The sequence below is a fragment of the Ursus arctos genome, unplaced genomic scaffold (assembly GCF_023065955.2).
Source record: "Ursus arctos isolate Adak ecotype North America unplaced genomic scaffold, UrsArc2.0 scaffold_27, whole genome shotgun sequence".
Classification (NCBI taxonomy): Eukaryota; Metazoa; Chordata; class Mammalia; order Carnivora; family Ursidae; genus Ursus; species Ursus arctos.
In genome coordinates, this window is record NW_026622952.1 from 7,914,865 (window position 1) to 7,939,433 (window position 24,569).

A 24,569-nucleotide genomic window follows, 5' to 3' on the forward strand; every position below is an offset into this window, starting at 1 on the left:
CGGGGGGCTGGCCCCGCCCCGAAGTGCTGGGTTCCATCCTGCCTGGCTGGGTGACCTCAGCCCACTGCCCCTGGCTGAACTCGAGAACAAAGATCCTCTCTGTCCCGCCTACTTGCTTCTTAACCATATGAGTGAGAGGGCAAATGAGATCCCATTTTGAACTCCCAGGAGAAAAGACAGCAGTAATAGTAACAATTATCTGGAGGTTACAGCTGCCAGCAAACAGAAAACAGCTCACCTCTAAGGGCAACTGGAGGCCACTTCTAGGAGCTGGAGCAGTCTATCCTCTTGGGCTCTGGGGGTGTGGGAGTGAGAGGGAAGGACAGAGAACACCAGGGGTTTTGCTGCAGATGCATTCACGTTCTTGGCTTCTCTAGGTGCATGGGAACCCTGAGAAGGCCTTCCCGTGCCCCCCCAGTTTCTTGCTCTGATCTGTGAATCCTGGCTTCTCCATTTGTGACGTGATGATTAAGGGCAAAAGTGGACTTGTCAGAAACAGGAAGGAAAGATAAGATAAAAATAAAACAAAATAAAATAAAAAGTTAGCTAGACATAACTTTCTCCCCTCCCCCCCGCTCCCCAACAGTCATATCCTTAAAACAAAAATCCCACAGCAAAGCCCAGAATGGGGGGTCAGACTTCGGGCTCCAGGTCAAGGCTGGAGAGCAGTGGGGGAAGTGATTCAGCACCCTGCACCCGCCCAGATGAAGGAGCAGAGTGCCAGGAGGCCCGGCCAGGACGCAGGGCTGTGGGTAGCGCGGCCCGCCTCAGCCTCAGCCCTGCACACTGCGCTCAGCCCTGCACACTGCGCTCAGCCCCCATTCACCCCAAGAGCCAGCGAGCTGGGGAGCTGCAGCGTGATTGATGGGCCCCAGCTTGAATGGAAAGTCCAGATCCCAGGGAGACAGCTTAAGAGGTAGGAGGAGACACTTCTCACATCTGCAACAAAATTAAAAATTAAATAAATAAAATTTGTTAGTTTACAAATAGAACTGTTACTTGTTACTCATGGTATTAATCTCCTATTTCAATTAAAAATTTTTTTATTAAAAAAATTTTTTTTCGGTAACGCCCGTGAAAGACATTTGTTTCATGCCAACATTTCTGCAGAACTAATGTGGGTGGATTGTGACAGATATAATTTCTCCATCCTACAGTTTCATCAACTTGAGTTCTGTTAAACTATACCCGCTGGGCTTAGCTCCTTTTAAAGTTTCCGCTTTGACAGGTAGATTTATTAGTCTTGAAATTTGTACAAATCAGATGTCACTCGTGGCAACTTGTCAAAATGTCAGTCTGGCAAGGCAGCATGAAAGGCTTTCTGGAGAGAGAGACAGACGCGAGGCAGGCTTTAAAGAACTCCAGCGCGAGCCGTAGGAAGGAATGGGAGGCCTTGCAGCCTCTTGATCCTGAGGGCTTTACTTTATTAAATATCTCAGGCTGCACAGGGGGAAGGGCCCTCGGATCCCGGGTCTCTGAGACATCGCGTCTGACAGCTCCCAAACGATGGCTCCTGTCGGTTACAGCGTCAAGTTTCTGGCTTGTTATGTGCACTTAGTGGGAGAAGGCACGGAGGGGATGCTTGCATGGGGGGCGGGTGGGGGGAGAGCCAATCCAGGTCTTTTAGTTTCAAAAACTGCTTGGGTGGGGCTCTGCAGTGGGATGGGCGTTCCAGGGTGGGCTCCCTTAGCCAAAAGTACGGGGCGCCTTCTGGCTCATCACCGCGAATTGTAGTTCCACTGGGGAGAGAAGGAAGCCCGAGGGAGAGGGAAGCTCTCAGGTGCGGACCCCTGGAAACAGGTCTGGTCTTTCTCTGGCAGAGCAGAGCTGTGGGAGGCAGTGGTCCCACGCCAGTCCCAGGAGCTCAGGGCTCACTTTCCCAGTCTGCGGGGTTCCCAAACTTCCCAGACTTCCCTGTCCGGGGTCAGTTAATCAGGGATCCTGCGATTTGGTAAGCTCCATAATTATCTTCGTTTGACATAGCAGGAAATGTTATTCATAGTCCAAAAATTATCTGAAAATTTTTTCCCCTGGGGAAAGGGGGGCAGTGCTATAGAAAGAACCCAGCCAGGGTCCTGGATGCGGTTTTCTCCGGAGGCAGACTGGGGGGCGGGTGGAGGTGGGGGTGGGGGGTGGGGGTACCCTGGTGGGGGTTGTGGGGGGTGGGGCATTCAGGGCTCTGTAACGGTACCCTCTTGGGGATGGTTGGGGCCAGTGCTGCTGCACTGGTGTGTGTGTGTGTGTGTGTGTGTCTGCACGCGCGTGCACGCACACATGCTCTCTGTCTCTCTCACTGGATTGTTGCACTGCTTGCTCATCTGTTTGTCTGTCTGTTCTGGGAAGCTGGAAGATACCAAACAAAGCTGTAGTTCTCTGTATTCCTGCCACCTTCCTCTCCCACTCCCCAAGGAGTTCTGGCAGGCTTGGCAGTGTTGTGTTCCGAGAGGAGGGGCCAGGGCTCTAGGAGGTGGGGGCATGCTTCCACGGGTACGTGCTAAGACTCACCGCCCTTGCCCTATAACAGGGCCTTCCCTCCTGCTGCCTCAGGTCAGGGCTGGGGGGCGACCAGGCTGGCCTCCTCTGTGTTGCCTTCCCCACTACCCCCACCCACTCCGGTCCATCTGTCTGCCTGGGAGATGTCTCCTGGGCATCCGGAGCAGGCACGATTTGCTCTGGGAAGTGTGAAGCATGCTCTCCCGCCCCATCCGTTCCTTCCCCTCCTTTTCATGGCTTTCTGTGTGGAATGATTGAAGGCCTTTTCTTCCTAAGTTCCCAGAAACTCCTGCTAAGATGCAAACCCCTCCTTGAGGGGTGACACTCCCCCCTCCCTGGGGACTAGGTGGCATTGCTGAAAGCAAGGGAGTGTTCTGTGAAAGGAAGCGGGGCTCGGGGCAGGAGAAGCACGAGGATCCGAAGGGACCTGCCTTACCTGGTTACATTTTTGGGAGTCCAACCTGCTTGCTGCATCTTGGTCCTGCCCCCAGAGTGGGAAACAAAGCTTTTTAAAGAGCTCCAGGATGGCTGGGTCGGGGGGGGGGGGGGAGCAGCTGGGACTGTCCCCAGTCCTCTCATCTGCTTTGCTCTCTGGGGAAGCCGAGGGACAGCCACTTGACTCCCCTGTCCCCTGACAGCACAGGTGCTGGTGTTTGTTGGTGGCTGAGTCCTCTTCTGCCAGCAGCAGGGAGTCTGGGCTGTCAGGCGGGACATCTTCCTCTCTGGCCCCAGAAGGTGTTCTGTTGGCATTCTTCCTGAGAAGGAAAAGAACCAAGCCCACTGTTTGGAGCCTGGCATTGTGAGGAACTCCACTGGCCTTGCGAGTGAGTGAGACTATCCCAGGTGAAAAATCTCAGACATTAAGAGGCATGTTAATGATACTGGTCATGATGATATAATAATAGCGGTAATTATCCTAATAATCCCTTAGGATGTGCGCATGTCTTTCCAAGTACTCAGAGCACTTTCCCCCTTGTGATCTCACATAACCTTAACCTACTTCTGGTAGAGAGACTGGGTGGAGCGGGCCGTCATAGCTACACGGGGAAACTGAGGTACCCAGCTCATGCCTTCCACTCCGGTCTCTTTCCTTAGCTGCACACATCCTGCAAAGAGGAATTTTCATTTTTGCTCTCACCCATTCTGTCCCTGAGAGTGAAACACACAGACGCAGACAGACAGACAGACAGACACACACACACACACACACACACAAACACACACATCTGTGGCTTCCAACCCCCAACGTGCCATTACTGAAAAGCACTGTGGCTTAGGGAGTTGAGAGACTTACTTGCCAGCCTCCACCCCTGCTATTCCTCCTGTGCTGTGCATGGGGTTGCTCATCAAAAGGGAGCAGGGAGGAGGCAGATCTGAGGAGCACTTCACAGGGGAAGACTCTTTAGAAGAAATCACTCTGTGTCACAGTGCAGGGTGACTTACTTTCATGTGGCAAATGCATTCTGGCAGCTCCCTGCTCCACACCCATAGATCATTAAGGAAGGGGTGGGCCCGGGGAATTTTCCCAGCCCCTCCTCCGAGGACAGCTCTGCCAGTCGCAGGGAGGCGTCCTGGGGTCACTTTCAAAGGGAGAGCATGGGGTCTTGAGAGGCTAAGCAGTAGAAAGCAGAGAACAAGCCGTGGGTGCTCACTCTAGCTGGAGTCCTGTGATTCCATTTACTAAATGTGTCTCTGCTTAGCAATTTCAGGGCAGCCAGCAGGGAGAGAGAATGCGGGGTTGTGGGGCGGTGGGGGGCGGGCGGGGGGAAGGCAAGGAAGAAGAAGAAGAAGAAAAAAACCCACCAGCCCGTCTGGCATCAGTTCAGAAAGCTCTCCAACTCACACATCTGGTTCTTATATTTCAAAGTTAATTAGTCATATTGAGGCTGTCTGAAGATAAATTTATCATCCAGAAAAAACACAAACAGTTTGAAAAATGAAAGGAAGTGAGGTGACATGGCTTGACGTTTAAATAAATCATTTTAACATGATTAAAAAACTTGTCCTGTCTGACACCTAGCACTTGGGTACTTTGTAAAGACTTTTTGACAAAGACAAGTCCCTGTTTGGTATACAAAAAACCCTTGCCATGAAATTACTCAGAATAATCTTTGGCCAATTACTTTTCTGAGTGACTACCGGGGAGGAAGGCTTGCAGCTGGCCCGGCTCTCTGGGGTGGCAGTGGGGAGCTTGGCGTGGTCAGTGATTATCCCAGCTGGAAAAAAAAAAAAAGGAAAACCAACTCAGACGTTAAGAGGTTTGGGTAACTGGAGGGTTTTCCTGAGAGAGGAGCACGTATAAAATGAGTTTGGAATCTGGCTGTCTCTGGACGACTTGAGTGTGAGCAGGAAACCCTTCCCCAGCCCAAAGAGGAAAGATCCTCTTCGGATGCCTGGGCAGGTCCTTCCAAGAACCAGATGTGTCCTGTTCCTTACACCTCCCAGGGCTTCGGTGACAGTTTGAACTCTGTGATGAATGGAGTTAAGAAGTGAGGCTCTCTCTGGCCTCGCTAGATGGGCAGTGGCCAGATGGGGGTAGTAGAAATGTAAATAATTGTGAGTGCGGATGTGTTGGTTTGCTCTTGGAGCAGTTGGGAGTGAGCTGGAATCCAACACTCTACGAACACAGACGCACCAGCTCCATGCCCCCCCCCCCCCCCCGCCGGCCCTGCCAGTGTACCCTGTGTACTTCGTAAAGGTCACTGGTTCTTATTCTTTGCCATGGCAGACAGCCCTTCCCAGCCCGGCTCGGCAATGGGAACAGACACCAGAGCGGCGGTCATAGAGGTGCCGGGGGCATCTGCGGGTGTTTCTAGATGTAATGGAGGGGGGGTGTGTGTGCATTCCAGGGCTTTCTCCACTCCTGTTGAAGTTGGTAAAATGGCTCTTGGGAGCTCTCAACGTGCCTTCTGGTTTGCCCTTTGGTTGCGTTCCCCAGGCAGGACAGGAGCAATATAATCCAACATGAACGTTTACTCCGATTAGCAATTTGGTCTCATCAGTTTTGTTAATGGGATAACAAGAGGTGCTGGTTATGGTGCAAAAGTCTCATCACGTCGGTAATTCTCACTGTAACGTGTTAGCAATCTGTCACTATTTGTTTCCAGCAATACTGGCAAGGGCCTGCTTACATCAGGGGCTCTAATTCTCTCTCCACACCGCCAGACTGTTCCTCCCTTCTCCGGCTGGGGAGCTTGCCCTGCTTCGATCTGTCTCTGTCCATCTTGCTGGGCCTTTGTTTCTCCCTTCCTCTGCTTCCGTCTCTGCCACCTGCCCCGCTCTGACAGCTCAGTGCGGTGTTCGTGCGGGAGGGAGACACCGCCCTATGCAGCCTGACATGAGAGAGTTCCAGAGCAGGAGAGCCCACACTGCCAGGGCTCCCAGCCTCTCGTCGGTCAGGTGGAGAACCCGAGGTGCAGACTGGAACAATGACTTGCCCGAGGCAGCAGTCTGTTCATGATAGTCCATGCAAGGTCAGGCCTCAGACTCTGGTTTCGTGAGTTCAAATCCACGGCACCTATTACCGTGGGATGAACTGTGTCATGTGAAGAAATCAGTCGGTCCCAGAAATCAACTTTCTTGCGTGTGGGAAAAGTCATCCTGGGGAAGTTAATAAGGTCACAGGGAGGAGAGAGGCTCCTTCACCAGCTTAGTGGGGCCTTTCCAGCAGCATGAGGCCGAGCTCTCAAACCAGGTGGTTGGCCGAGGTGAGTCATCCTAGCAGCTGCGATGTCTCGGTCTCAGGGTCCCTGCTCTGGAATCAAGGAAGGGGATGCTCTCCTGAGTGAATCCTGGCCAGCAGTGCGGTGGCTGCAGCTTCCGGCCCCAGCCTTGGTCACCAGCTGTCCAGGACAGAAGCTCTGGCCATAAATAGTCTTTCTGCTGCCAGGTGAGCTGCTCCTGCCCGCCTCTGGGCCCTCGTCCTGGGCTGCAGCTCTAAGAGACCTTCACCTCGCCCTTGTGCACCTGCTGGAAGCGTTCAGTTCCACACAGTTCCACAGCTGGTGCCTTGAAGTATGGAGGCAAAGAAAAGCCAGAAGCCACCACCCCGCTGTGCATAGACACCAGATTTCCAGTCGGTCGGACTAGAGTTCGAATCTTAGCTCTGCTACTAAGTGGCCGTGTGACCTTCCTAGAGACAGCAACTGTCGGTCTCCGTTACTCTACTTGTCAAATGGGGATTCCTAACAGTTCGCTCGTAGGTTTGTCGTGGGGAGTAGAGAAAATGTGTGCAAAGACCCAGAAGGCTCCAAGGCACGTGGTAAGTCTGCCTCTTCCTCTCACGGTGTGGCCCAGGTGGCGCAGACACCCACCTTGGCCACCTTTTGAATTCATTCCTAGCTGCTGTCAAGCTCACAGCCCAGGGCGAGGACCAAGCACGTAGCTCTGGCTGTGTCCGTTAAAGGGTGCCGGCCTGCTGGAGGAAGTGTTCCATTTCCAGGGTCAAGGAGAAATTCCAAGGCAGAGGGATTTGGAGCCTGAATAAAGCATCTGTTGAGCGGAGGGAGGGAACCGACTGACCCCTGAGTCACCAGAGGTGTTGATGTTTAGGGGAAAGAATGAATATTCCAGTTTCTGCCCTGGGGTGGGGGTGTGGAGGGAGGGATGGAAAGAGGAGTTTGGGCTCTGATTTGGTGCAGGGAGAGAGCCACCAGGCTTCTCCACATTCTCTCTGTCAAAACCTTCCCACGAATTGTCCAAAGCTTCCTTGATTGCTTCTAATGAAACCACCAGCTGACTTTGAAATCTCCGAACAGTCTCATCATGCCTGACAGATAATAAACACTGTTCACGGGGCGGCCACTTGGCCACAGGAGGGGGGCGGTGCGCTCCTCAGAGAGGCGCCCGCGGGCTCTGCCGGAGAGCTGGGCCTGGGCTGGGGCCTGTGGGCGCTCCGCCTGTGTGTTGGGACCGCCTGTCTGCCTGTCTGCCTGTCTGGGGCTTCCTGCGGAGGTGGCAGATTGTGTGTGTGTGTGTGTGTGTGTGTGTGCGCGTTTGTCTTTCCTGTGATTCAGGTCTCCTCTGGGGAAATGGGAGGGGAGGGAATTCACCACGGGAACAGTTTAAAAAGAGGGAGGGAAGGTCTGGTGCAGGTAGGGCCTGGAGACCTGCCATCCTCTGGCTGCGGGAGATAGGGCCCCTTTTTGAGCCTCTTTGGGTCTTGTTATCTCTCTGTACCTCTTCACATGACCAGCTCCTGCTCCTTTGGAAGGTCTGTGGAGAGGGCTCCTGGAGCACAGGGTCTAAACGACCTCTGTCATTTACTCTGCTTTTTGTTTTCTGTTAGCATGGATCGGAATGGTGCCTGTCTTGTTACTCGTGTCCTCTCCGGGGAGGGAAAGCGAGAAGAGGGCAGGGCCTTGGCCATCCTGTGCACCTGTCTTCTGCGCTGAACACCGCACCGCCGAGGCCGCAGGCGCTCAGGCATACCTGTTGACTGGAGGATGGAGCCTGCAAAGAGCAGCCGTGAAGGCCTTCCTCTCCCTGCCTCCTAGGGTGTTCGGAAGGGTCAAGTGACAGGAGCTGTGAAAATAATTTGAAAAAGGAAAGAGAAATATGCTAAGTGTAAGCCATTAACATTACTCTCCTGGGGGGAGGCAGAGAACATTCCTTTGCCAAAATCTCTCAGTAGCCTTGAGGGGAGCCTGGCAGAAACCAGACATCTTTCAAATGCTTCATTCCCACCATCACAGGGGTCCCTGAAGCAAGACCTCGGATCACAGAACAACGGAACTCAGATTTACTCCCATTCATTGGGTGCCTGCCCGCCGCTCGCTGCTGGGTGCTAGGAGGCACAGGTGCCACAGGAAAACTCCACACCTAGGGGGCGGGCCCACCTCGTAAGCCAGTAAGCTTCCATACTGGGACACGTGCAAGTTTAGATCCTCACGGTGCTGGAAGGAGCGATTAGCCCTCAGAAGATGGGATGGCAGCAGAGCCCCTTGGAGGGTGAGGTCCTATTTTGTAAGAGCTTACACCTTGGTGGAGAAGTTTCTTCTGTGGCTGGGTTTCGCAACCTCGCTTGAGCTGGCGCTGCCTCCCCCCTCGCCCCGACATTTCAGAGTCTTTCCCGGTCACCCCCAACGTGAAGTGTTAAGACCACAGATATACAGTGTATCTGTTTATGGACTGTGGCTCTTTGGAGGGCCACAGACCGTGGCATTGTCTTAGACTTCGCCTCCCCGAGAATCAGTGTTTGCTTCCTTGGGGATGCTATTACCCCTGCCTGGGAATGCGTGTGACAGCAGGCCTTCCTGCCCCCGCGGTGAGTCTGTTGACCTCACACCACGCCTCCTGTCTGTCCTGATCCTGATGGCTCTGTGTCCGTCCCTTCTATTGACTGTCACCACGAAGGCAGCCCCAGGACAGGCACAGGCCAAAACTCGGTCTCAGGGTCCCATCGCAGGACCTTGGTGGCTGTCTCTAGGTTTTAAAGCTACTCCTGGCTCCCTCACGTTCTTTCATGATAGGGAATATATGGAGCTTTACCTACCCTCACCGTCTGCCTGCCCAGGATACTTCAGTGTGGGCCTGACTCTTCCTTGGCTCATCTTTCCATTTCTGTGGGCACCTGCAGCCCATGCTGCCCTCGTGGGCGCTGGCCGGACCCAGACTGCCAGGCGAGGCCGTGTGCTTCCCGCCTGTGGCTCTGGCCTCTAGACTGTCAGCCTCCTGAGGGTAGGGCTGCCTCTGCGGCTGCTTTTCCGTTCCTCCCTCTGCCCAAAGCCGTGCTCAGTAAGCTCTTCTTGGTGGAGAGGCATCATATTTCACTTCTTAGCATGACTAGAGAAAGCAGGAATTGTTCTTTTTATAAATCTTCCCATTGACCACTGGGCACAGAGTAGGGGCTTAAGAAAATGTTCGTTGAATGAAGCGGCTTGGAAAGTATTTACACCGTGTAGACAGTGTAATGTTCTCACGTCCCGGCATCCTGGAGCGCCACTTTGAGAGTCAGGTGGCTCCCCAAGGCGTGAACCCTAGTTTCTCAGGAGCTGAGCAAAGCACCTGCCAGGGGTCATGTCCTGCCACGAGGTGAGTTTTCTCCGGGGAGGAGCTCCATCACATTTTGTCTCCCTTGTGAAAACAAGTACGGTCTCAGAGCAGTGCTTTCTAGATTCTGTCCTGCGTGCTCTTAACCATGCTTCTTTTGGAGCCCCCCCCCCTTTTTTTTAGAGCAGCCTCTAGTTGGGTTGCATTAGCAGAGACATGTAGGCATTCTGCTTTGCACATTACTGGAGAAATTATATCCCTGTCATATTTGAACACTCTGAAATAGGAAAGAATTACTTTATTGGGTGTCCCCCCTCCCTCCTCCTAAATGGTTGAAACTAACAAAATGTTTTCAAGCAATTTCTTGCCACTAGATTTGGTGAAACTTACTTCAAGTGTCTTTCCAGAACCTTTCATAGAAAAGTAATTGTGTAATTAGCTATAAATTAGTAAAAATTATGCTAATTACTTCCAGGTGTGACATATTTTGTGCTTAAAAACAAGTAAGAGAAATAAAGGGGCTGTCACTGTGGTTCCCAAGTGAAGCTTGGCCCAGGCAGGCTTGACAAGCTGATGGGCGCATTTACCTAATATTATTTTTTTTAATTATGTAATTTCGGAATAAGTACAAACAGACCTGAGAACAAAAGTACAACAGACAAAACCCAGGAGTGGTTCTTGTGTGTGTGTGTGTGTGTGTGTGTGTGTGTGTGTGCGTGTGTTTAATTAAAAGGAGCCTAAGCAGGGGCTTTTCTAGTACTTTTCATTTCGCACTTATAATGGGGGAACTGGAGGTGGCGGGATGGGGAATGTTGGTATTGGGGGAGGTCTCCGGGCTTTATGGGGTTACCTTAAGCCCGGAGAGGTCCAGTGGTTCTCTGGGGGTTTGCCCTCTCTTCACAGCCCCCTCACACTTTCAATTCTTGATACTAAGGTAATGCGGACCATGGCTCAGAAATGGCGGCTGTCGGGGCGCCTGGGTGGCACTGCGGTTAAGCGTCTGCCTTCGGCTCAGGGCGTGATCCCGGTGCTCTGGGATCGAGCCCCACATTGGGCTCCTCCGCTGGGAGCCTGCTTCTTCTTCCCCCACTCCCCCTGCTTGTGTTCCCTCTCTCGCTGGCTGTCTGCCTCTGTCAAATAAATAAATAAAATCTTAAAAAAAAAAAAAAAGAAATGGTGGCTGTCGCGTGCTAACAGATTGCCTTCATTTACGTGCATCTCTTTATGTGGCCCAAGGCTTTATGGTACTGGTCTTTCTTGCATCTTTCTCCCCATAATCCTGTCAAGTATGTAGGACAGGTACTGTGGCCTTCAGAGAGTACTCGACCACTGAAGGACCACTTTCTCCTGGAATGGAGTAAAAGGAGAAAGAAGGAGAAGGTGGAATGTCCTTTTGGTTCCTTTCTCTCCTCCTCCTGGTACTACTCTGCATCCACTAGCAATGGCGGTAAGGTACAAACCAGCCCATCCGTCCATCTGTCAGTCAGACATATTGGGCTTTGTGGTAGGTGCTGGGCATCCTGAGACCAATATCAGAGGAAAGCTCACTGGGGGAGAAGGTAAACATGGGGGAATAATTCGACCGAACATGAGTAATACTCTCACTACGGTGATGCTAGGTCTTGGGTTTTCTTTTTTTTTTTTTTTTTTTTTTTTTTAAAGATTTTATTTATTTATTCGACAGAGATAGAGACAGCCAGCGAGAGAGGGAACATAAGCAGGGGGAGTGGGAGAGAAAGAAGCAGGCTCATAGCAGAAGAGCCTGATGTGGGGCTCGATCCCATAACGCCGGGATCACGCCCTGAGCCGAAGGCAGACGCTTAACCGCTGTGCCACCCAGGCGCCCCTAGGTCTTGGGTTTTCTAAAGATAGCTCCACTTGAAAATACTCTGTCTTTCCATAAAAACATCTGTGTGCGTGAAACGTGTTTCCAGCTTTGGTTTGGAGGACGTGGTCCCCCGAGCTGTAACAGAGGAGCATGGCAAGTGCCATAGCTGGATGAGGTCGTTCTCACAGAGGACAGGCATGTCGGCTGGGAATTCGAGGGCAGTGGAAATTTCTCAGGCAGCGGAGGAGGGGAAGAGAATCCTTCCAGTCAGTAGGGGTGATGGGTGGGAAGGATTCTGAGGCATGACTGAGAACTCACCAGGATTTAGGGGGAAGACGGAGGGGGAGTTGCTGGTAGGGACCACGGCAGGGGTGAGGCACAGAGGCTTTACCCAGGGTGGTGTACTTGGGGGAAATACTACTAGTTTGGCGTTAAGAGAGAGGAGAGGAGTAGGGATGGGGAGCGGGGTCAAAGGAGAGCCTTGTGGGCTACACCAAGGAGGATAAACTCTGAAATAAAGGGAAACCACTATAAAATTTAGGTATAGTGTGTGTGTGTGTGTGTGTGTGTGTGTGTGTGTGTGTAAAAGGAGTGGGGTGGGGACTGGCAAACCCAAGGTCTTTCTGATTATAATGCTACTGTTTTTTTGACCTTCCCCACAGAGAGCTAGTTCATAGTCTCAAGAAGAGAAATGTTAGGTCTGATGGGTCAGCTGGGCTTGGAGGCAGAACACTTCACAGGAAAGCAGGGAACCCTGCTGCTCTGGGGGAGACCCCCTTGGCAGGGTGTCTGACAGAATGGCTCCCTGGGCTCTGGTGGTCACCCTGCCATCTCCGCTCACCACCACAGTCAGCGGCCCACATTTGGAGCCTTCGCTGCTACGGATTTAAGCCGATAGATTGTGAAGGGGCAGCCGTTCTGGGAGTAGCCCCACCAAACAACGGCTCCAGCATAAATGAGGAAAAGGAGTAAAAAGCTCCCATGTGTTCCTTGTCCCCCTTGACTTTCTCCACAACCTTCTTACAAGCTTCTGTCTTTCCCATCTCTAGATTAAAAAAGAAAATTCACTGAAATATCTTGTTAAGACTGGAAAATAGAGAAATATTAGCAAATGTAGGAAGGACAACATAAACCCCAATAACAACAATGAACCCAAACAAAAAGGCGAGGACCAGGAGGCGGGGAGCTGGGTCAGGTCCTGAGTGCCCCTCGCTGCTTCTCTCACCTGACTTGAGTCACTTTCTTGTCCTTTTCTGGGCTTCAGAGTCTGCATTCTTGAAAACAAGAGGGTCGGGCCAATTTATCTTAAAGTCCTTTCCAGCTCTGATCTGTAACATTTACATTTTAATTTTTATTTTTTGGTAGCAGCATGAGGAAACACCTTCATTCTTCCCTGGATTCTCAGCCCAGAGAAGAAGTACGTGAGGGGGCTGAGTATTATGTAATCTGGAGAGGGGACATGGGTCGATCCCCTTCTTACAGTTAGGCTCTGGGACATTTGGATGTTTCCTACCATCAAAAATACTTTCTTTCCTGCATTTTCCACTTCCCGGGGCCAAGGTGCTTCTTTCACAAAGGACTCCATGTTGTGGGATCGGAAGCCAAAGTTGGTTTGCTTCCTATAAAACACAGCTTGTTTGCCTCCACTGGTCCTCCCATAACGTAACCATAGTAACAGCACTACTAATGATGACGATGCTGTGGCTGAGGGGAGCTCGCATCTACTGAGAGTGTGTCAGACACTGGCCTAAAAGCTTTGCCTTTATTAACCTATTTAATCCAAATGGTAGGGACCATCATCATGCCCATTTTACAGATGAGGACATAGGCACCCAGAGAGTTAAATGGCCAGGATCTTTTCTGCGGGGCTTGAGGAAGTGGCATATATTTGGAACATTTGCTTACAAGTTCAAGCCCTGGATTCCCCAGCCAGCCAGCCAGGGCTCTTGAGGATTAAATCAGACGATCTCTGTGACAAGTACTTTGCAAACTGCAATGTACCATACACGTTATGGTATGGAGTCAGGGCAGATGGGACTAATCTGGCCAGAGTTGGCTGAGCCTCCCACGCAGGACAGCTGGAATCTTAGAGAAGGCAGAAGAGACTGAGGCCCAGGGTGGTGGTGGGGGAGGGAATTTCTTGCAGGCAGATCTGGGGTGTCTCTGCCCCAAGGCTCCCTCCTCTTGTGGGATGTGCCTATGTCCAGGCCGCAGGTGTGGACCAGACACAGCACACACACTGGGGCAGGTGGCCTTGCTCGGGGGAGCCCAGGCTAGCAGTTGGATTCATCCTGCCTCTCTCCCCGGGTAGAACCAGGCGTGGGTTGATCTGCTGTCTCATCATCTGTAAGTTCAAGTCCAGCCACCGTCGACGGCATGCAAGCCGTCCCCAGCAGGTCCTGCCCTATGATCTGGTGATAGTTCCTGCTGCCTCCACCTGAGCACCTCTCTCTGCTCCAACGGCCGCTCTCCTTGGCGTTGCCTGAGGACAAGGTACAGCGGTCACGTTGGAGCCTTTGCTGATGCTACTCCCTTTCCTGAAATACCAGCTTGTCCTCCCTCCTCCCTCCTCCTACCTGGGTGCCAGCTGACTTCTACTTCCCTTCAAGGCCTTTCCTGCAGCCGTTCTTCCTTATGTGACCTCTCAGGACCTTCCTTTTCCATGAAATAGTGTTGCTTGGCTATCTTCATGTGGTTTTTCTGGAGGGCAAAGGAGTGGACCATGACTTAGCCACCCCCCACTTTTTAATACCCTCAAGTTTTGCCTTTTGGGCTTGGCTCATAGTAGGCGTGTAGGCACTATTTATAGGAGAGAGGAATGATTTAGACTCCCTTAGCCTTTCCTTCTAGATTCCTTTTGTGAGCAGTTTGGTCAGTGTTGATCTGCAAGGTTGGCTTGACTCTGGGTCTGGGAAAACACTGGGAGTGGCTAGAAAGGGTTCAGAGCTTACTGCCCACAAAGAACATTCGCTGGCACCCCAAAGCCCTGCCAACTCCCGCCAGTGAGCAACTCCCATGTTGGGGAGGTCAGCTGCTTGTCAAGGAGTCTTGCCCTTGACCAGATGCGAGATCTTTATAGACATGCTTTCCTGGCCAATGTCACTTGCAGTAACTCCTGGAAGACGGAGTTTTAAAAGTCAATACATTCTGCAAAGTCATGTGTTAGCGGGTCTTCGGAGATGTGGTCACGACCTGCGTGTAATTTGCCGGGCCAAGTGCGCATCGAAAACGGGGGCCCCTTGTTCAAAAATTATGAAGACTTTCGAGATAGTGACAAGCAGAGTAAGAATCTAAACCCGGGTCTTTCTGAGTGTGGGGGTGGGTGCGGGGGCAGCGGTTGGGGGTCCATGTGGCTGGGCAGGGGGCCGTGTGCTTACGAAGCTGGCTCTGCTATGCCATGTGCGTCTCGGCTCTTGCTGCTGTCATGTTGGCCTAGATGGCGATGGTGTCAGTGTGTTCTTTTTCCTGGGCACAGTTTCCAAGTTAGGTAAGAATATTAAGTGTCTAGCATGTGTCCAGCACTATTTTAAAACACCCTGGGGGGTGGTTTTTTATAAAATCAGTAGGGGACAGTGTTCACCCTGGAGAGGTATCTACAAAACTATAAACAAGACAAGAGACATATTCAGAGCCCATATATCTCTGTCGGATGACAAAGTGGAGGCTCAGATGACTTGCCCAAAGTCACACAGCTACTCCAGGACTGGGTACTCCGTATATAGCCTTGACCATGAAACGCTTAAAGAACGGCACACTCGGTGTGGGGCGCTAGGAGCCACAGGAGGTTAGAGAAGCAGAGGCCCTGGGTCAGGGCCATGGACTGGTCCTGGCTGACTTGGAGAAGGGAAGGTTTCAGGTTGGGGGGAAGGGAGGGGAAGGGAGGCTGGGAGGGGGCACTCTGCAGTCAGTGAGGCGGGTCTGGCTTCCTCAGGACAGGGGTGTGAGAGGTGAGGATCCCTCCTAGACACTCTCTCCTCCTTAGCACTCATCTTTGCTCACTCTTTTCCTTCTAAATAAGATACCTGTTCCCCATAGCCATCTCCCTCCTGATTCTAGTTCAGTATGAGAGTGTTTTTCAAACTCTCTGGATCACAGTCTGTGGCAAGAAACGTAGTTTCCAGTGTGGCCTAGGACACACATACGTGTATGAGTGTGTGTGTCCTTGTGCAGACGTCTGATGCAGTCTGATGCTTTCTGTTGTACTGTATTATGTAATTAAAAGTTCAGATAATGACACCCCAATTTGAGGCCTGCCCTGAATTGAAAAACCGCTTTAACTCTGCCCTGCCATAGCCACAGACAGGAAGAATTCTTTTGCACTCAAATCCTCTGTGCAAGGAGGGTATGTCTACAGCTCTGTGAGCCCAGTGGAACTCTCTCTTTCTCTGGATGCCTAAAGCTCATCCTGCTGGCACCTGCCCTGGGATCTCAGCCCCTCCTAACAAGGGCTTAATGATATTTTTAGGCATTTGCATCTTTTCTCCCCAGTATGAGGGAGTACAAATTCCTTGCAGAGAAAACACGTGCCTAGGGCACACGACAACACATAGAAGGTAGTAGAGCTCGCCGAGCCCATTTCCTAGCCCCTCGGAGGCCCAGCCCTGTGCCTTTTCCAGCGTAGGCATTCAGTGAGAATTTCTAGATTGAAGAATTGGTTGAGAATCTCAGAAGCACTTGGGAATTTTCTGGCGAGTCGAACATGAGCTCAGCAGTGCTGGTTTGAAAGTCTTCTTGGTGGGGCTGGCATTTAACTGTTTCCCCAAGCAAGCTCTTGGAACCCCCTTTCTTGGCTGTTCCTTGTCTGGTCACATTTCTCCGCTGACAGCCTTGCTTTCCGTCCTGTTGCTTTTTCCCGAGAGATGCTGACTGGGATGGTGGAGGGTCTGACCAGACCCACACACTTGGCCTTGCCCGCTCCCTGAGCCAGACAATGGAGAGACCCCAACATCACCTGCGCACCCCCGGCCCCATCGTGTGGGGAGAACTCTGGGCTCAGTGTCCGAAAGCCTCGCTTCAGGAGTCCCCTGCCCCAGCTGAGTGACTTTAGGGAAATGGCTTGGCCTCTTGGAGCTTCGTTTCTCTTCATTGGACACCTCCTGGGCTTACTGAGATGATCACGTTAACAAACACGTGGAAGCTTGAACTGTATGGAGGGTTAATAATAACTACATTTGGAACGTGCGTTTACCTGTCTTCTAACAACTGCGTGAATGGTTTTATGACCAACCTCAACTTACCGAGGAACTGAGGTTTGGTTGTCCCAGATTACTTAGCTAATACGCTGCGGAGTTAGAATCCAACTCTGTTTTCTTTTTCCAAAGCCTATATTCTTATTATTATCATCATTATTTAATGTAATTCCATGGGCCTATTAAGTTAATTATTATTTTCTCCAGCCCAGGGGGGCCCTTAAGGGAGTGCATTTCTACTGATGTGGGGAGGATTGGCTCATGGCAGGCCTGGGAGGCAGTGGTTGGAAAATGGGTGAGAAGAAAGGAAGGGAGAGGGTATGAGTGAAGGGATAAGTTTGGGAATCACGTGAGGCTGGTCGTGGAGGGATTCCTGGGTCACTTCTCTGCTGTTTCAGCTCCTTGGGTCTCTGGGCAGCCATCAGACACACCATCAGTGATTTTAATCAACAAACCAATGAACTGATATTTACTTGGGGATTTAGAGGCTGACGCAGAAGACTCAGCATTGGAGGACACTTCACGCTGGGGTCATTTTCCATGGCCACACAATCCCAGATCGCCAACTCTGGAGTCTGGAACTGTAGGGGGTGATGTTCTTGGGAGAGTTGGTGGGCACTTGGTGGTTTTCATCACTATGTCCTGTCCCTGCAGAGGGGAGAGGGTGGTGTTAGTGTTGGGGTGGGCCCATCTTCTCTGGTGACTCAGCCTCCCCAGTGGGAGGTACCAGTCAAGGGGGACTTCACTTCCTTTTGTCAGTTTCCAACCTGGTCTTTAAAAAGTGCTATGACATTCTTTGCTCCAGTGAACCTTCCTGGCAATCCCAGATGGTGGGTTCTAGCCCTACCCCCATTTTTTAGGTGACAAAAGTTGGGCTTCAAGAGCACCCATGAGCCACCCAACATCATGAAGCCAGGTTTGGATCTAGGTCTTTGATGTCAGAGCCCACCATGATCTTTCTACTTTTCTTCCGGTGCCTCAGCTCTTGAATCAAGAACCAGGTAAGAGTGAATACGAGTTACCCAAGCACTCATGGATTGCCACGGCGTCCTACAGAGGACCTCAGATTCAAATTCTGAGACTCTTGCCTCCTGGGCGCCAGGTCTCTGTTGAAATTTTCGGTTTCCCATTCTCAGTTACTTCCGCTGGAGGATTGCTTTCCAGCAGGTGTTAACCCAGTGATCTGCATAACTATTAACAAAACCTTTAATACGGGGTCTATCAAAGCAGACCAAATAATTTAGAAGGTCCCCATTTCCCACCCCCTCTTAGTGGAGGCTATTGTCAGCAGTTCCATATGAGGCTTCCAGACATTCTAAGCATGGATATGCTGTATGTGTATGTGTGTGCTATATATAAAATGCTTTTAAGCATAAGCAGGCTCCCACTCTGCATATAATACAGCAACTGGCTTTTTCACTGAAGAACGTTTTATGGACACGCATTCTTGTTAGTACCCGCAGTCCTACCTCATCCCTGTTAATGCATGCATAATATTAATATTTCATTTTATGGATGAACCAGTTTATTTAACCTATTATCTATTGATGGACACTTAGGTTGATTCCAGCTTTTTTCTATTACAAACAGTGCTTCACTGAGCATCCTCATACAGTTGGATAAATTCACATAAATGAAATTTCTGGCATGCAGGATTTGTGCATTTAAGATTTTGATCGATATTGCCACATTGCTCTCCAAAGAGGTTGTCCCCATTTACAACACCAATCTAAACATTGTTTTTTGCATGTGTTCAGTAAATGCTGTGGAAATTGGTCCTGGCAGTTTATTAAATTATTGTTGTGATTCAACTATCCACTCTACTCAGGGGTGATTCCATCACATTCTGGGTGTGTGATTTAAATCCTATCTCTGCCCTTACTGGCTGGAGGATTGTGGGAAGTTTGCTTGACTTTTCTGAGCCATGATTCCCTCGTGGAGATATCAATACCTCTCTTGAAGAACAGAGTGAGGGACGTTGTGAATATTTGTCAAGCCTCTTGCCTAAGGCCTGACACAGAATAGGTGCTCAATCAATGCACTCTATCTTTATGCCCTACAAGGGCGGTCAGCTCCTGCCATCTGGCCCTGAGGAGAGGATCGCACAGTTTGCCAAAGGACTCAGAGGGGTGACCGAGGCACTGGTTGTTAATTGTCTCTCTAAATTTGTAGTGGCAGAGTAAAGACTCTGAACTTAGGAGACGGTAAGTCCCTTTAGGGCAGTGACTTTGTTTTCTACTTTGGACTATCAGAGCACGGAGCCGGTGTCTGGGACGGGGCAGGTGCCGTTGGCTATCTGGGGTGAAAGGTGAGCCAGGGTTTTGACCAGGGACCATGAGTATCAGGAGACCAGTGGAGGCAGTGTGTCCCTTTTAGAACCCACATCCACTGGGAGACATAACTTATGCTTCTTACATAAGAGAATTTCAGAAAGAAGCCTCATTGGAAGTTGGGGGAAGGGACAAAACCCCAAACCCACCTAGGCCAAGAAATCCCCTTTGAGAAACTGCCTCTGGGACTTGGCTGTGAAGTAGGAGGCAGGGTCCAATGCTGCCTGGGAAGCCATGTGGGTAATTTACAGGTGGGGTGCAGTGGGGGGCTTGTTGACCCCGAGTGGCGTCTGGGCTGCTATGGATGTGGTATCTGGAGCCCCCTGTCTGCCACTGGGCTGGGGCGCTGAAGCCTGCTGCCTTAACTCTCCCGGAGACTTTCCACCTACTCTTCTGGTCTTTTCTCACTCTATTTTTGGAAAGGGCCTTGTCCTTCTTTCCCCCATCAGTCACCCTCCCCACACTGCCTGCCCGCTCCAGAGGCATTTGGTGTCAAGAACTCTATCTGAAAGGCTCCATCCCTGGGTCTAGGTCTGTCAGTCACAGCGCAGCACTGGCCAAGGGGCACACATGGGGGGCGGGGCAGAAGCAGGGCCGTGCCCTGCGGCATGGGAGTACGTTCGGGACAGGCGCCAGGTGACCGGGAGTTAGAATCTGGGTTTGATCACCAACTTCTCACTGTATCATATCTCTCTGTGCCCCAGACTTCCCTTCTGTTAAATGCAGTCATACCTGCCCTTGGCTCACCATGAGCCAGCTCCAAGGACAGCTCAGATGCCTGATACCAAGCAAGAGAAATCACAGAGGAAATTCCTCTGTCAGTAATTCAAGAAGGTGGTGTTGCGTTCATGTCTCATGAGTCTTTCGGGACGGAAATGTGCCAAACTCGGAATATTCCACGCAGAGGTTGGAGCCTCCCGTCTGCCTGTGCCTAGTTTATTCCCAGAGGGCTAAGTCTACATTCCTTCTCTGCCCTTACTAGCTGTATGATCTTGAACAAGTTACTTAACCTCTCTGGGTCAGAGTTGCTTCATATATAAAATGGACTTTAACACCTCATTAGGTTGTGACAAGACTCGATATTATTATTACCTTTGGCTGCACATGCAAATCCTATTTCAAGACAGATAGGTAATACTTGGCCTTCAGTCAAGTAGGCTGTAGACTATGCCATCTGCTATAATATGCAAGCCCCTCCCCTGTTCCAGTGGGGGAAGCTTCAGGAAAGGAAAGGTCTCTTTGGATGGCAGTAGGGTTTTTCCAAACTATGTTCCATCTATTCCAGTCCATTGCATTCCGGTCTATGCCATCGATACCATTCAATACACTCTCATTGAGACACAGTGGACTGAGTCAGGAAATCCGATGACTTTCATTCGCTCAGCCTGAATCCTAGAGCAAGAAACGGGGACAGAAAAAGCAAATCAGAATCAAAGCTGTGCCGTAGAGCTTCTGAAGAAAAGAGTAATGACCTCTGAGCTCTGGCTTCTAACTTAGCCCCTGTCTGGGCATGGACCAAAGGCATGGGTCCAGAGTTGAAAGAGAAGCCTGGTCTCCAAGCAACCTGTTCATGTTGGTTTGGCTTTGAGATGAAAGCGAGGAATGGCAGCTGGGCCCTGGACATTTGAGAGAGATGAGGTTAATTGCTCCCTTCTTCAGCTTGGCCTGGGTCCTCTTATTCCCACCGCAACTCCATTACAAAAAAAGATCTAAGCTTATACACGTGTTACACACACACTCATACACACACACACAGACACACACAGACACACACACAGACACACACACAGACACACACACACACACACACACACACACACACACACACACACACACAGAAGAATTCAGAGGAATTCAGAGAAAAACAAATGAGCAAGTTTGTTACCTGGGTCCTATCTGTAGGTCTGTCGTGAAGGAGTGAAGACCCCTGTGGCTTGAATGTTGGTGTCAGCACTATCAAGTGTTGATTGAGCTTGGGTCCCAGTAGTGAGAAGCATGTGTGAAATTCAAATACAGAATTTCAAACCCTTGAGCACTTCCTGAGAGTCTCAATGGCTTTAATAAGGGAAGGGCATCTCTTTGATGGCAAATGATTATCCTTCACAGTGCAAGCACAAATTGGATCATAATTAATGATTTTGATATATGTTCTTCCTTGCCATGGATGGGAGCTGGAGTTTAGTTTCTATTTATCTACATCTCCATAACTTCATATTCCCCTCTACAAGGGGGTGGGATGTTGCCACATGCAAATGAAAGGTTATATATTTGTAAGAACTTCTGTAGCTTAGAGACCAGTTTGGAGCAGCTCATCTCTCTCTCTCTCCTTCTCTTGCTTCCTTCCTCCCTCCCCACTTCTAGTACCATTTTGCAAATTCTGAACTGTATGCCGGCTTTCTAGAGCTGCTTAAATTGCTCTAAATGCCCGAGGTCCTTGTACAGGGTGGAGAGGAGGAGCACATTGTTGGCTTGGTCCCAGTGTGCTTTTACCATTCTTTATTCTTGATCTCTCCTTCCAGTGTCCTTCTCCTCTCCTTCTCTCCTTATGGGGCCGTCCACTGCGGTGGTGGTCGTTGAACTGATGCCGAAAGCCACCATTGTGAATGTACACGAAACCTTCCCAGTGCCGAAGGAGCCAGGATCACCACCGGATACCTTGACTACCGTCCCTCCTTCCTTTAGTAAATGAATGCTGATTGGGTGGGTGCCAGGCATACCCTTGACACCAGAAATATGAAGACCAATAAGATACAGTCCCTGTCCTTTGGGAGTTTCTGCACCTGGCCTCACTTATTCTTTCTCCTTACCCCATCCTTTGCCGGTGTGGACCACCTTCTCTGCTTTCCACCTTGTGCTGACTTTGAGTCGTCCCAAATGATTTGCTCATTTCCACGATGGGTGCATGTGCTCCTACCCAGCCTTCCTTGGATATGGCCAAAGCGAATCAGTGCCAGGGACAGTAGATTTCTTTCTAGACAGATTGCTATGGACTGAATGTTTATATCCCCTCAAAATTCATATATTGAAATCTTAACCACCAAGATGATGATCTTAGGAAGTGATGGGGATGTGAGAGCAGAGCCCTCATGATGGAGATTAGCGACCTTATAAAAAGGACCCTTTCCACCCTGTAAAGACACAGAGAGAAGTAGCAGTCTGTCCATGAACCAGGAAGGAGGCCCTTATCATACGCTGACTCTGCCAGCACCTCGATTTTGGACTTTCCAGCCTCCAAACTTGTGAGGGACGTTTCTGTTGTTCAAAATGACTTAGTGCACAGTACTCTGTTACAGCAGCCCGAAAGGACCAAGCCGCGAATGTAAGGAGATAAAGGGCAGAGACCATTCCTGAGGGTACCAAGTCCACAGGGCCCGCATCTGAGGATTGATTTCAGGGGGCTCAGGAGAGTCAGGGCTACATGTTGCTCCACTCCGGGAGCACAGTTCATATCGTCGTCTGTGTGGAGGGCAGCCTCCGTGGAGGAAGAGCATGGATGGGTGGGTTTTTGGCAAAGCCGGCCCCACTCAGCTATTTGGCAGGCGAGAAGTCAGCCTCAGAGGGGTGGGGTGTTCCCAGGGAAAACTGGCCAGAGTAAGGACTTCTAGCTCAGATCATGGACCAGGTAGCGGATCTGAAGATCCCCTCAGTGACAGGGGGCTTGGGTTTAGCCGGGGGTCTGGCCATGCCAGCTTGGTGCCTGCATCCAGAGGGAGGCCAAGCCTGCAGGAGGTCAAGGGCTTTATCTGTGGGACCTGGAGCCAGATATGTCATTATATGGGATCCCTGTGCCAGGAAATTGTGAGGCACTCCTAGATCTCAGCTTAGTGGCCTTTGGAGAGAGGCAGAGGAGGTGGCGGGTGTGTCGTTAGCTGGGCCAGGGGATTTAAGGGTGACTTGACTCAAGCTGCTCAGATTTCTCTATCCGAGCTGTCCTCCATCGCCCATTTCCTAGGATTCCCAAAGGGCCTACTCTTAGTAGTCTCCCTGGCCACTGGGAAGGGGAGGTGCCTGTGTCACCCATCTCCGCGGGGATGGGGGTGGCGGCTGGTCCGCGCTCAGTCCTTGCGCTCTCCTTGGGCACGCTCCGTTCTCCCTGCGTGGGGCGTGTGACAGGCTGGGGAGGAAGCCGCCGGCGGGGGCGGGACGGCGGGGCGCGGGGCCTGTCTGGCGGCTGTGACAGGCCGGCTACCTGCCCACCCGCCGCCGGGCTGCTGCTAATTGGGGAGGCGCGGAGGGCGGTGGTGGGGGCCCTGCGCACCGCAGCCAGGGGGAGGGCCTGTCACCCGCCTCCGACAGCGGGGCCCCGCCCGGGGGGCTTCGTAGTGGCACTTCTTCTTTTAATCCCCCCCACCCCCCAAGGAAAGGAAAGGCGGAAGAAAGCAGGCTGTAATTGGGCTTTGGAAGGTTCTCGCTTGTCAGAGAAGGTGTAAGCCTTGAGAAGCAGCCATTAGCATAAGCGTGTTGCATAGGGGGAGGAAGGGGGCTGCGGTCCTTCTCCAGGGCCCTCCCTGGCCTGGACAGCTCCTGGGATGGAGTGTGTGGGTGCAGCCCCCCCCCGCCCCCCGCCCGGCTGAGACGGCTGCCTTCTCATGCGGGGTGGGGCTGCTCAGGCCCCCAAGGATGCGCCCCCACCCAGATGAAGATTCTAGAAGAAAGCAGGAGGGATGAGAGGAGACAGCGTGCTCTGAGGCTGGGTTAGATACATCTTCCTCGCTCACCTCTACACACACACACACACACACACACACACACACACACACACACTGAAGACTTTCAGGGCCCAAGGGGACTGTGGCTCACAGCTTTCTCCCTGGCAACTGGGCTGGAGAAGGAGGGGGGGGGCTTGCCGAGGGTCACACCTGTAGTTAGAGGCAGGGTTAACTGGACCTCAAATCTTAATCTTGGGCTTAGAATGATGGTGGGGATTCTTAGAGTGCCTTTTTACTCTCTTTCCCAGACAATGTCATTTCAGCCCACGGGTGTCACTAAAATCACATACTTAGGGACTTACTCATTTGGATTCAAGCTAAGCTCACAATTATACAGCAAATTCTCTTGGTAGGGCTAATACATTAAGCGCTGTCAGTAATTTCTCCCTTAGTAAAAATGGTAAGGGAGATAAGGTACTGGCCACCTGGGGGCTAGTGTGTGTGTCTGGGGGCTGTTTGGAGGAGGGAGAGGCTGGCAAGAGAGAAAGTGGGTCTGGAATGCATCACTTGGGGGCCAGGAGAGCTGAAGGGGAAGTCTGAGGCCCTCCAACTAATTTCACCTACTTCAGAATTTGGCTCCAGCCAGGCTTCCCTTCGGCGCTGACCCCCTCCCACCCTGTGGGCAGGTAAGGAGTCCGCTGCGGCCACATCCCTCTGCGCAGCTGCCATTCTCCTGGAGTCCGGGTGACAGAATGGGACCTGTGGGGAAAGCAGCCACGTCAGCACCCAGCCCCGTATTGCACTCCGGCAGCTAATTAAAGCCAGGAAGGTAATTTATTGCTGAGGGAGAACGTGCGGGAGGTTTGGCTTAGTTGAAATGGCCCCCAAAGAGTTATGGAAAGCTAAAGTGGGTTTTCAGAAGCAAAAGTTAATTGCTCTTCACTTAGCATTTCAGTGTCATGTGGCTCTGAGTTACACACATGCTGAGTGGAAGGCTTTACGCAGACATGGGGACCGCAGGGAGCGTGCTGGAGCTAGGGGTTCCAGGTGGCTGGGGTCCCCGGGCAGTGGATCAGAAATGCCACCCCTT

The 24,569-nt window shown here is 51.4% G+C and overlaps 1 long non-coding RNA gene across 1 annotated transcript in view; it reads left to right on the forward strand.

Moving 5' to 3' along the window:
• Window positions 1-745: 745 nt before the first annotated feature.
• Window positions 746-24,569, forward strand: part of LOC130541909 (uncharacterized) — a 59,400-nt gene continuing 35,576 nt past the window's right edge. The window contains exon 1 of the long non-coding RNA XR_008956003.1: window positions 746-916. This is a non-coding gene — a long non-coding RNA (uncharacterized LOC130541909). The remainder of the gene's footprint in view (window positions 917-24,569) is intronic.